Here is a 12,690-nt window from a genome sequence, read left to right on the forward strand (position 1 = left end):
AAGTGGACAAGCAAAAATAATAATTTTCTTCTGTCTGGTGTTAACTCCACACCATATAGTTTCCAAAACAATTACCATGCACAGATCCTTAGTACAAATTAGTGTGTGGTGTTTTGCTCCACACCTTTTAATTTTCACATCAAATAATATGCGCTGATCCTTGGTGATTTGGATTGTTTATCTTTATATTTCTCTCTGTGTTTGTTATATCTCTCTCCACACGTGTTTCCCCATTGAAACTGTCAATGGTTCTTCAGGAGAGGAAATATTTTCTAAAAGAAAAATACCAAATGTTTGTTTTATAAAACTTAAAGGGATTCATTTGAGTGTTTTCACATCATTCAATACCGTTTAAACCTAAGCAAAATAAATATTTAGTTTGACTCACCCAAATTGTTAAATAGTTTTGGTTTTATCAAAAATAGGTGATCAGATAGCCGATATATCCAAAATTCTGCTTGATAAATATTTGAAAGGGTTGCCTTCTACTCCAATTGTGGGTTAAATTGGTCAAAAGGATAAAGGGAAGAGAAAAGTGGAGAAATAGTATTGTTTTAAAATGCTTGGAGTACAGAAGTAATTTTGGATTTAGGTTTTCTGTTCCTACATCATTCTAGCACTAAAAAACTACATTTCTTACCTTATTTTTACCCCTTTTAGGTTGTGAGGTTCTTCAATGCCATGATAAGCTGTTTGGGGGATATCCTAGAGAAGTGAATACCGCCATTTAACTTTCCCGCTCTTTTTATAGTGTTTTTGTGCCGCGATGATGTCATCACGCACGTTTTTTGTTCCGGCAGCCATTTTGGATCTGGAAAGACATCACAATGCACAAGTCCGGCTGGCATAGATCGGATTAACTGTGCGAGTTAGTTTAGACTTTTAAATTTGGATTCAAGTCTAAATTAACTTTCCTTGGCTGTTGCAGTGTGTAGAATTAGCCAGTTCAAGAGAGAAGATATCATTTTAAAATTTTAAATAAGAAAGCTGAATATTACGATTAGTTTTCTTGCCTATCAGCATCATATGGTTACGAGTTTATTTTAGTTTGAGAGTGTCAATACTGGATGAGCATATATTTTAAAGCATCTATATTTATTATACTCAAATTTGGTAGTAGGCTTTACTCAATTTTATGACCAATAAGGAAATCTCTATTTTTATTTGGTAACAATAGATAATCCTAATGGATACATTTGCCCTCATATCCTTTCCTAATCAAGAAAGCTAAAATCTAGATTTTGTTGCTCTTTGCAAACAAATTAAATTTGGACTGCATCTATTTCTTAGAGCCACATTTCGAGCACCCTAAGTTTAAAGTTCTAGAAATCATTGGTTACCTACCAACTAAATATGTAATGAAGGAACAGAAAGAAAAATTGATTAGGAAAGGATATGAGGGCATATTTATCCATTAGGATTATCTATTATTACCAAATAAAAATAGAGATTTCCTTATTGGTCAACAAAATGAAGTAACGCCTACTACCAAATTTAAGTATAATAAATATAGATGCTTTAAAATATATGCTCATCCAGTATTGACACTCTCAAACAAAAATAAACCTGTAACCATATGATGTTGATAGGCAAGAAAACTAATCATAATATTCAGCTTTCTTATTTAAAATTTTCAAATTATATCTTCTTCTCTCTAAAACTGGCAAATTCTACACACTGCAACAGCCAAGGAAAGTTAATTTAGACTTGAATCCAGATTTAAAAGTCTAAACTAACTAGCACAGTTAATCTGATCTATACCAGCCGGAACTGTGCATTCTGATGTCTTTCCAGATCTAAAATGGACGCCGGATCAAAAAACGTGAATGATGATGTCATCGCGTCACGTTAGACCACGTGGGCACCGCGTGATGACGTCATTGCGGCACAAAAACACTATCTTCTATGCACCTACTCTATCAGACTTGTCCCTGGACCTAATATGATAGCAACCTCGTCTGTTTCCTCCACCCTCCCATTACTGTTTTTTTCCTCCCCACCACCCCTCCAGCACTATCTGAAATGTCGTCAGGCCTAGTATGATAGTCGCTTGTTTTGTTCCTCCCCTCCCTTTCTGCACCCCTCTCCCTCACCTTTTGTTTTTCTCCGGCTCTACCAGAAATGTCGTCAGGCCTAGTATGGTAGTCTCATGTTTGTTTCCATTTCCTTCCCACTCTCCCCCTCCCTTCCTTATCTATGTCTTAGCTCTTGCACTATCTGAAGTGTCGTCAGGCCGAGTACGATAGTTAATTTCACATCCTTACTGTTCATGGCCTGTAACAATGTGGTTGTTTTTCCCTTGTTCCCTCCTTTGCCTTGAAGCGCTTTGAAACACATTGTGTATAGGCGCTATATAAATAAACAACCATATCATATTATATCACATCATAAAAAGAGCGCAAAAGTTAAATGGCGGTATTCACTCATCCAGGATATCCCCCAAACAGCTTATCATGGCATTGAAGGACCTCAGAACCTAAAAGGAGTAAAAATAAGGTAAGAAATTTAGTTGTGTAGTGCTAGAATGATGTAGGAACAGAAAACCTAAATCTAAAATTACTTCTGCATGCCAAGCATTTTAAAACAATACTATTTCTCCACTTTTCTCTTCCCTTTAGCCTTTTGACCAATTTAACCCACAATTGGAGTAGAAGGCAACCCTTTCAAATATTTATCAAGCAGAATTTTGGATATATCGGCTATCTGATCACCTATTTTTGATAAAACCAAAACTATTTAACAATTTGGGTGAGTCAAACTAAATATTTATTTGCTTAGGTTTAAAAGGTATTGAATGATGTGAAAAAACTCAAATGAATCCCTTTAAGGTTTATAAAACAAACATTTGGTATTTTCCTTTTAGAAAATATTTCCTCTCCTGAAGAACCATTGACAGTTTCAATGGGGAAACACGTGTCGAGAGAGATATAACAAACACAGAGAGAAATATAAAGATAAACAATCCAAATCACCAAGGATCAGCGCATATTATTTGATGTGAAAATTAAAAGGTGTGGAGCAAGACACCACACACTAATTTGTACTAAGGATCTGTGCATGGTAATTGTTGTGGAAACTATAAGGTGTGAAGTTAACACCAGACAGAAGAAAATTATTATTTTTGCGTGTCCACTTCGTGAGAAATCGTGAGAATAAAAGAAAAACTTCAAAAACAACATCAATATTGAATTGGATTTATTTTTTCAGAAGCACAAAACTGAAACTTGTATTGTTAGAATTTGTATGACTCACCTTTGAACATTTTAAGAATAAGGTTGGCGCATGTGAGTAACTTTTTCCAAATCTTTTACCTATGTGAACCATAACATACCTGCTCTGTGGGTCGCATTCTGTGTTGAGGCATGTAAACGGAAGGGATTTATGTATCAGGGTTGCTACTCCCCTTGCACAACTTGAATATGATGTGTAGTAGTGGTGCGTACCCCATTTAGGGGCCAACCTTTCAGCTTGATGTTGCAGCAAGTGAGTTTCCTGTAGGAACACTATTTTAGGGCCTAGCCTTGCAATGTATGCCATGATTTTCCTTCTTTTTATCGGGGATCCCAGCCCGCGGACATTCCAGCTCAGCATGGAGATATTCTCTTTGTTCGTTTTAGCCATCATCTCGTGACCTCATTGGGTGATGTGTGACATGTTCCCTCCCTGCTATGCGTGTGTCTGTATTCTTTTGCAGTACCTGTGTGCTTTTAATTATAACTCCGTCCTTCCCCAACTGGTTTCCCAACAAACATTTCCCATGTCCCTCCCTCATAGTTACCCAAACTTTAACTATGTCCCTCTGCCCATCCCCTTTCCCTCCCATGTCTTAGATGTGCACCTGCAACACGGGGGTTCTGCTGCGACATTCCAGGCCGGAACGATTAATGTTCATGCCCTTCTCAGCCGGTACTGCTTGCTGTTACTCGATCCTATATTGAGTGGTGCGAGTATACTCGTTACTGATGCAGATCATGCTGGTATTAGAAGTGTTCTCATGAAAGGGTACATCAACCCCCTCTCCATTGTTCTCTCATCGTCCTGTGTTGCCGTGGGCTCTTGGAGTTTCAGGCTTCATCCCCATTCATTGGCTGCGCATTGGCAGTGAGATATTGGCTTCAACGAAGTTTGGCGCCTCCTCCGGGAATGTAAAGAAGTAGGTCTTATTTTGGTATTGTAGCCTCAACTTGACTGGGTAAAGCATTGCTTAGGGAATGTTGTGCTCGCGTAGTAGTTTCTTGACCCCAGTGAATGAGTGTCATTCTTGCTGTACTGCCAGCGTGTAATCAGGGAATATGCGTATAGTGTTGGCCTCCCATCTTAGTTCTTGTTTTTCTTAACCACTTTTAGTACCAAGTCTCTGTCCCTATCGTTCATCCATCATGCTATGATGGGTCTTGGGAAGGTTCCTGGCTTGGGTTTAGGTGCCAGTGATCTGTGTGCTCACTCCATTATCAACATGGGTGACCAACATGGGTATCCCAATAGGTCAGGCAGCAGTTTCTCTACAGCTTGCTCCATGGGTCTCTTCAATGCTTCTTCTGGCATACCAATTATGCGTATTTTGTTGTGTCGGGATCTAGCTTCCAAATCCTCACACTTTATTTTGACCGTCCCTAATTCCTTCGCCATCGTTGCTACTGTGCTTTTTGGCACTTCCAGAGTATCCTCTATGTTGCTGATTCGGGTCTCGGCTTCCATGATACGGCTTGTAGTCTTTCTAATTGTGTCTTGATGGATGCTATGTTGGCTGTTATAGCATCCAGTTTCTCGTTGAGAGAGGTGAACCCCTGCTGCATAGCTGCAAAGACTGCCTGCAGGTCCATTGCGGCAGTCGATGGTGGTGGGAATGGTTGCAGCGTTGGTTCTGTTGTGATAGTGGTCTCAATCACTTTCTTTGTTGTCATGGTGAACTTTTCTATGGCTCTTTTCCCCTTTTTCTGACCTGGGTGCATGGGCAATGTCTTGTAGTAGCTCTGGGGCTCGGTATTGCGCCTGTCCTTTGTGGTGGACTGTTGTGTTCTGCTGGGGTTGCATTGATTATCTCGCGACTTTTACCTCGTTGGGTGCATCAATGAGCCATCTTTGCCCACACCTCTCAAGAAGGATCTATGTCTAATGTTGTGCCAGCTGTATAAAGGTAGTATTTCCCTTCTCGGCAGCAGTGTGCACTCTCCGTTGCGCTATAGTCTAGAGTGGTGTGACTCGTGTTGTGACCACCCTCACGAAAGTTGTGGTTATACCGATCAGGATTCCCACCCAGGCCCTTGCATGTTGTCCACTATTCAATTTCGATTAAGGCATATGTGTGTCCAAGCCCAAGTAGTCAAAGTTATGATTTATTACACCCCGTTGAACACCGGTACCTCCTTCTCTGAGATCTGTCCCGAAGATGTAATTAAAAGATGTCAAGGTGGAAGGGTTGTTTCAGGCTTCCCTGCTCCACTGATGTGGCTTTGGTTGTTCAGTTCTTAGGTGTAGTATGTCAGGCCCTGGAGGGGCGTCCAGTGCACTTTGCTGTGTAGGTATATCTTTGCGGCATGGGCTGGTGACGATTCACTGCTTTCTTTTCTGATTGCCTATCCGTTATGGCCCTGAGTATTCTCGTGGGTCCCTGTGGCCCTCTAGGTGGGGGCCATTACTGAGGAGCTTTTAAATTGCCGCAATGCCAGTAGCACAGGTTCACTGTCACTGAATTGCGTGGTTGGCAGCAGAGCCTTGGGTTTTATGTTGGGGAGTAGTGTGGACGTGGTGCCCAGTGCACACTTCTACCGCGGTATCCGGGCTGTTGCTGTAACCCCCACACGCAGTCTCAGAGCATGCAAGCTGTTGGCCTATGCTCACAAGCGTTCTAGTGATGGGCGTACCGTGTCAGCTAGGGGCCTTAGTTCTCACTCAGTTCGCGCCCCACCAATTCCACTCATGCCACACCACCCGTGCTGTTGGGCAGTATGCCTGATTCGGAGTTCGGGCCTCGTGGAGCAAGGCAGGTGAGGCGGGCAGACAGAAGTCCTCCTTTTAGTGCAGGATATTTCCTGGCGTGGCCAGTGCCTTCCGCTGCCCGCCTCCCTCTCTCCTTACCGCTGTCGCTCGCTTCACAGGGGAGCCGCAGACCCTGCCTCAGCGAGGTGGATGGTCTCAGCGGGTCTGCAGGCACTCTATGTCGAACGGAGCGCCTGCGACCATCCGGCATGTTGTGATGCCAGGCGCAGTGTCTGGTACGCCTCCATGAAGGCTCTCCCGTGGCTGAGCTCCACCTCCCACACTGTGGAAGGAAGGGCGGGCTGGCCTTGCTGGTCCTACGCAGCTGTTTGGAATGGCATAACTCCAGAAATAAGTCCCGAACAATGACCAAACTTGGCCACTTTATTGTTGAGTTCTCGATGAGTGTCTCTGGAAATTTGTGGGCAGAAATGGGCCGATTTGGCAGATTTATGAGTAATTTGGCCTAGAATGGCACAGGAGCTCACGCAGGAGCAGCCATCTCACTGTGTGCGCAACAGTTCCCCCCCCCCCGAAGAAAATAACTATTAACGTTCAGTCCTGCTCTAAAGCAATTAAATGCCAGATAAGGAATCATTCATCCAGCTACTCCAAAGGTTACTCTTAATGGTCATATGTTCACCTTCCAGAATCCAACTGATTTGCGTAATTTTATCCAGAGTACAGAAGATAAGAGATGGATATATCCAGACAACCTACATGAATATGAATATGTGGTAGGAAACCTCTATCAACATGTGATGTCCTTGCCGGTGTGGGGCACTCGGTGAGCCCTTCTGGGTCTGGCTCTCCACCCTTACTATTCACTATCTCAATTCCATCATGGTTTGGAGTGGTTGTTTCCTGTTAGCCACTACTTTTTTCAACGTTATCTTTTTCACTTGAAAGTTACAGAACTCCATGTTGTTTTTGTTTGTCTTTCGCTTTCCCTCATGTTTCTTTCCATCTACTCTATTAATGCAACATTCTGTTATTATGGATCATACATATGCGTACATCAACCCTTTTGCTATCTATGTCATTTAACATAACCTCATGGAATATTAAAGGACCGCAAAATCCTATCAATAGGCAGAACATTAATTCCCATCTTAATAGGGCTAAACCATCCATTGCATGTTTACAAGAATCTCACCTTTCGCAGGCAGAAGCCGCTAAACTGAAACGTTTATGGGTGGGTCAAATATTCTTGAGTGTGGTGAATGAGAAGAAAAACAGTGTTACTGCCCTTATCAATAAACATCCCCAATGTAGGTTATTTCCACAGAATCAAATGATGTGGGAAGATAGGTTCTTTTTAAGTTCCTAATTGATTCTACTGAATACTCTATTTTAAATGTATATGGTCCTACCAATGCTGACCCCACATTCTGGATTCAGCTAATAAAACTATATCCTCAATTCCAGCCCTAACAACCTAATTGCTTAAAAAAAAACAGAATGCGTCATTCAGATTGATCTTCAGGCTGGGCAAAACAGCCCATGTTTCCCCTTCTTGTCGTGCCTTGCACTGGTTAGCAGTGGAAGATCGCATTAGATTCAAGGTAGCATGCCTTATTTTCAAATGCTTGAACAGATTGGCCCCAGCATATCTGAGAGATAATATTCAACGTTACCAACCATTGAGATATTTACGATCCAGTGACTGATTGCTCTTATCTATTACCCCTCAGTCTGTACAACAAGGGGAGACAAAAGATTTGCAGTCTTTAGCCCGAAACGTGGAACTTGATTACTAAAGAAATCAGGACCCTCAAATCACTATCAGTTTCGTAAGGCCTTGAAGACGTTTTTGTTTAGATAGGGGCTTCTGTGGTTACTGTTGTCTTTTTTTGTGTGTGCCTCTGTTCATGGACTCAGTTCTGCCTTACATGAATCTATTATTTTAAAAAAACAAATCCCACTTGCAATTTGCCAACTTTGTTTCCGAAGTAGGCCGTATTGATGCATGGCGCATGACTCATCCCTCTGATTTGGAATATACCTTTTACTCTTCTCCTCACAACTCCTTCACAAGAATTGATTATGGGTCTCATTACGAGCTTGCTGGACTGGATACAACGGTACTGGTAAGCTTGCCAGTACCGTTGAATCCGGACCGCAAACTCCGAGTTGTGCTTGCGGGTGCCTTTCCTTCCGCCAGGTCTGACCTGGCAGAATGAACGGCACCCACAAGCACAGCATGCCTGTAGCCCAGGCACTGTTATGAACCGTGCCGGTGCTACAGGCATACCCATTCCCATTGAGCCCCATGGGGCTGAAAGGGAATGGGGATCACCCAATTCTGGTACCCGTGAAAGGGCAATTACCTGGGACGGCGGGGCCGGAATACCCCGGTAATTGCCCATTCGCGGGTGCCAGATTTTATTGCAAGTTTGGAGGTAGCCTTGCCGGCTTTACCGGCAAGGCTACCTCCAACCTTCTAATGAGGCCCTATATTTTTATTTCCAAATCCATGACCCATCGCTTGCTAGATGCTAAAGTAGAATGTATAACCCTGTTAGACCATGCTCCTGTTCATATTCAATTATCTAATACACAAAATGCATTTAAACATAGCAGATTGAGATTTAATTCAGCCCTCTAGCAGGATGAACAATTTACTCAATTTATCCCGAAGCATCACACCCACCACGTCTTAGAAAATCTGAGTGCTGACACCTCGATTGCTAACAACTGGGATTGCTATAAAGCCGTACTCAGGGGGCATATCATATCTTATACTGCCATTAAAAGGAAAAAACTTAAACAAGAAGTGGATGATATTCTTAAAACAATTAAATCTCTAGAATCTAAATACATACATATTAACTTTGCCCCTATCCTTCAAAAAATTACTAGACATAGAATGCAATACAATAACATGGCTACACAATACTCATGTGCCAATCTTCTAAAGTGCAAATCTAAAATTTATAATTTTTCAAATAAATTCATCAAATCTCTACCGCCTTATCTTAAACTGAAGAGGGATAAAGCCAAGAATGCAGTTATTAAAGATCATAATGGTAACAGAGTCTTCACTGTTAAAGGAATCTTACAAGCCTTTTCAACTTTCTACCAAAAAATAATATTCTTCTGAAGCCCTGGCCAATAGCACCGAAGCTCATGATTTTCTTAGGCATATACACCACGACTCATATTTAAATACACATTTCCAAACATTAAATGCTCCCATATCCCCAAGCAAAATATATAAATCTACTAAAGACCTCAAAAAAGGTAAAGCTCCTAGCCCAGATGGTTTTCCAATTGACTTATTTGCCCACTTTAATGATCTTTTAGTTCCTAAACTTAATGAACTATACACTGCATTCATTGCTAATGAAAAAGCTATGGGAACCTTTTCGGAAGCAATGCTTATCGTATTCCCTAAACCCAACAAAGATCCTGAAATAACCCAAATTTACAGACTCATTTCCTTAATCAATACCGATTATAAAATATTTGCAGAATTCTAGCTAATAGACATAGGGCCTCATTACGAGGTGGGCGATAAGGGGTTAATGGCGCCGGGAAAGGTGTTGGAGCCGTTAACCCCTTACTGCCCTATTACGAGGTGTGCTCGCGGGACCCGCTCTGGACACCTGGTTTCACCAGACATCCTTAGAAGGGTCCCACGAGCGTCCCAGCATGCTAACAACGTGGGCAGTCATTAACGGGCCCATTGTTAGCATGCTCCCCATTCCCACTGAGCCCTATGGGGGCTCAAATGGGAATGGGGATGGTCCGGGTCTGGGTTCCCTGAATGGGGATACACCTACCGGGCCCTCCAAGGTCGGAATGGCCCGGTATTTCCCCATTCAGGGAACCCGGACCCGAGTTTGGAGGCAGCCATGCCCTTAATAAGGGCATGGCTGCCTCCAAACTCGTAATGAGGCATATTCCTTTTCTTCCAAATCTAATTAAAAATGACCAGGTACGCTATGTCATCAGCCAATATGAGACTCTTTATTGATATTCTTAACATCATTCCGAAATCTACCAATCCGTATACGGCAATAGCACGTGACATAGAAAAAGCCTTAGATAGGGTTGAGTGGAATTACTTGTTTGAGGCTCTAAAATGGCATGTAATTACTGATCCTTTTATATCTATGGCCAAAGTACTGAACTCTAATCCTAAAATAATTGTTTTTATAAATGGACAAATGTCATCTTTTATCCCTCTTTACAGAGGCACTCGTCAAGGTTCTCTCCTCTCCCCCCTTCTCTTTATTCTTGCGCTGGAACCTTTCCTTGAAGCGATAAAACAGGAAGACAATATAAATTGTATTTATTATCGGGTATTCAGATTGAGAAAGCTGCATATGTAGATGATGTATTACTGCTTCTGAATATAACAGATACTTGCTTACAAAATTGACTCCACATTATCACACAATTTTCCTTAGCATCAGGATACAAGCTTAATACAGACAAGTCAGAAATCCTAGCACTTAATCTACATTGTACCAAACATCACATTTTATGCTCTGGAATTAAATGGTGCACAGCAGGTATTAAATATCTAGGTATTGGTATTCATGTTTCATCCTCTACTAAGGATATTATTAAACAAAATACTGCAAATATCCTGACCATGGCAATGGAGCTTACTAATTCATGGTCCCCCTTTATCTATCATGGTTCGGTAAGCTTCAATCTGTCAAAATGATGATTTCCCCAATTATACTTTACTTTCTATACATGCCCCCTATTTCCTTTCCCGCTTCATTCTTTAAATCTCTGGATTCCTGTATTCTCAAATTTCTCTGGGGGAAAAAGAAACATAGAATTTTGGTATATAAACTTAAAAAGCTTACAGCTAATGGTGGAGTTGGCTTTCCAGATTAAAAAAAAAATATTATATGGCCTTTGTATTACGACAAGCACAACTGTGGTTCATTCCTACTAATCCTAATGTGCCTAATTGGCTTGTTTTAGAGAGAACAATGGTCTCCCCCATACTCTTGTGGATTGCCCGTACATTAAGGGAAACAAGGAAAAATGTTTTACCAGTACTAGTATTAATATTTCTGTCATATATCTTCGATCTTATTTATTCCCATCCATTACAAAAACTTCCCAGGTTATCTCACAATATATCTGGATGAATCCCCTGATAAAGGCCAACAAAAGAATTATATGTTGGAGACCAAGGCTCTCTCTTGTTATTAAATATGTTGGAGAGCTGTTCATACAAGGTACTCCACTCACCTTCAATGCGATTATAACCAGATGTCATACACCAATGGTATTTATGCAGCAATATTTAAGTTTGATTGATGCAATCATGGAAAATGATGATTTATTAATATGTAAAGCTAATGTTCATCAAGCTGAAAGAATACAACACCTGTATATTTCAAATTGTACAGCTTCTATGTTTTATACGATATGGTTATCGATATCAACAAATGAAAATCCCTGGAATTGTCATGGTATGGAAGCAAGACTGCCCCCTAACTCATTCCCAACTAATATAGCTATCTGTGCGGAAAAATGTATCCAAAGCTATCGTTTCAGCAAGCTTACTCCAAACATTGTATTTCTTCCATCACAGGGCCTTTATTACCCCACTGATTCTCTACCAAGGTGGAATCCTACAAAATTACAATTGTTGAAGTTACCTTCATACTCAAGGCTCCTTCAAACATATTATTTTTAAATGTACCCATGTTAAAGTATTTTGGGAAAAGGTTGGGAAAACTCTCAAGTGTATTTTTCTTTTGCAACAAGATTTCTGCCTTACTTTTCTTTATCTTGGTAGTATAGTTATTCAGCCAAAATAAATGCTATCTATTCGACCTCTTTATCGCAATATCAATTTAAGCAATCACCTCAAATTGGAAAGATCTCAAGCGTTTACATTTTAAAATATGGTGGAAATTCTGTTTGTAATTTCCATAGAATGGAAAAATGCAACGCTGTGTCCCCATTTTCAGAGCTCAAGTATGAATTAAAATGGCAGCCGTTCTTAGAATTATTAGAAAATGCAGCTTCTAGTGAGTAGGAAAGATAATATTCTGTTGTTAGTGTATATCTCTGTCAACACCTTCACCACTCCTTCTTGCGTTCGTGTTTGTCCTATGCGTCTATTTTTGTTTAAGTTTATGATACATGTTTTACACAACTATGAGCTTATCTTAAATTGTATTTTATGCATTAGGATATACACTGTATAGAACACCACATGAGGCTCTGATACTGTTTAATCTGCATTGGATGAGTCATTTTTTGTAGCGTCTGCTTATCTTTACATGTTCTTGTATATATTATATGAACCTTATGTGCTTATTGATCACAATGAAAATATTTAAACAAAAAAAAAAGACATCCTAACCCACCCACTTCCCTATCTGCACTGCTACAGGTGCCCTATGCAGAGGGGCAGCAGGAGTATGCACTCCTCTCTGCAGGTTTGGGGTCACACAGACCAGGTGGTGCACAAGACATCGAGGCAAATGGAACAGGAACTCCGTGCCTGCCTCCGTTGTAGGCACCCACTCCGGGTGGCCCTACTTTCTTCTGCTGCTCGTGCACTGGTGTGAACAACCCTCTTGCTTCAGTTATATTTACTCTACCTGTACTTTTCTGTTTATTATTTTAAATTGTTGACATATTTCTTACATTGTGATATATCCTAAACTGTATAGTAGTCTGATACCATTAGTTGGGGGGATGGAGGGGGTTCACTGATAGTCGTGA

The 12,690-nt window shown here is 41.0% G+C and overlaps 1 protein-coding gene across 1 annotated transcript in view; it reads right to left on the reverse strand.

The window, feature by feature from the left end:
* JAK3 (Janus kinase 3) overlaps positions 1-12,690 on the reverse strand; it is a 576,597-nt gene that overhangs the window by 314,926 nt on the left and 248,981 nt on the right. The window lies entirely within an intron of this gene.

This window comes from Ambystoma mexicanum, chromosome 1p (assembly GCF_040938575.1).
Source record: "Ambystoma mexicanum isolate Mex_15411 chromosome 1p, UKY_AmexF1_1, whole genome shotgun sequence".
Classification (NCBI taxonomy): Eukaryota; Metazoa; Chordata; class Amphibia; order Caudata; family Ambystomatidae; genus Ambystoma; species Ambystoma mexicanum.